The sequence below is a fragment of the Chrysochloris asiatica genome, unplaced genomic scaffold (assembly GCF_000296735.1).
Source record: "Chrysochloris asiatica unplaced genomic scaffold, ChrAsi1.0 scaffold00507, whole genome shotgun sequence".
Taxonomy (NCBI): Eukaryota; Metazoa; Chordata; class Mammalia; order Afrosoricida; family Chrysochloridae; genus Chrysochloris; species Chrysochloris asiatica.
The window spans coordinates 723445-724417 of NW_006409025.1; positions in this window are offsets into that span (position 1 = coordinate 723445).

Sequence of the window (973 nt, forward strand, 5' to 3'; positions counted from 1 at the left end):
TTAATCTTAACCAGTAAGCACTTCAAATCCTCTTACCTTGCAGTAAGTAACTTTCTGACACCTGCATATCACAGGTTGTTAATGAAGTTTCCTCCAATCTTGGTGTCACATTTTTCTTCATACAACCCAGCTTCTCATATCAAATGCTCAGTTTATGGACTGAACAAGTATGGTGAAAGGATGTAACCCTGATGCACACATTTCCTAATTTTAAACTATTCAATATCTCCATGTTCTGATCTAACTATATAACTATATATACAGGCTCCTTATGAGTAAAATTAAGTGTTCTGGAATACCCATTCTTTACAATATTATTCATAGTATGTCATGATCTACATAGGCCAATGCTTATGCATAATCAATAAAGAACCATTAACATCTTTGTGGTATTCTCTCATTCAGCTAAGATCCATCTGATGTCAACAGTGATATCCCTAGTTCCACAATCTCTTGTGAATTTGGCTTGTCTTTTTAGAAGTTCTTTTCAGTATACCGCTGTGATAATTTTTGTATTGTTTTCATCAAAATTTTACTTGCATATGATTTTAATGATATTGTTTGATGATTTCCACATTCTACTGGGTCACCTTTCTTTGGAATTCCAGTAAGATGTCCATGTAACTGTCTTCCAAATTTGTTGACCTGGACAAGTGATAGCATTCAGCATTGCATCAGCTTACCTAAATATTTCTGTTTGTTTCCCTGTTGTTGTTGTTACGTGCCATTGAGTTGGTGCCGACACATAGTGACCTTATGTACAGCAGAAAGAAACACTGCCCGATCCTGGGCCAACCTCACTATTATTGTCATGCTCGAGTCCATCGATGCTGCCACTTGGCCAGTCCATCTCGTTGAGGGTTTTGCTCTTCTTCTCTGACCTTCCACCTTACCTAACATGATATCTTTCTCAAGCAACTGGTCCCTTTTGACAATATGTCCCAAGTATGAGAGATGAAGTTTGGCCATCTTG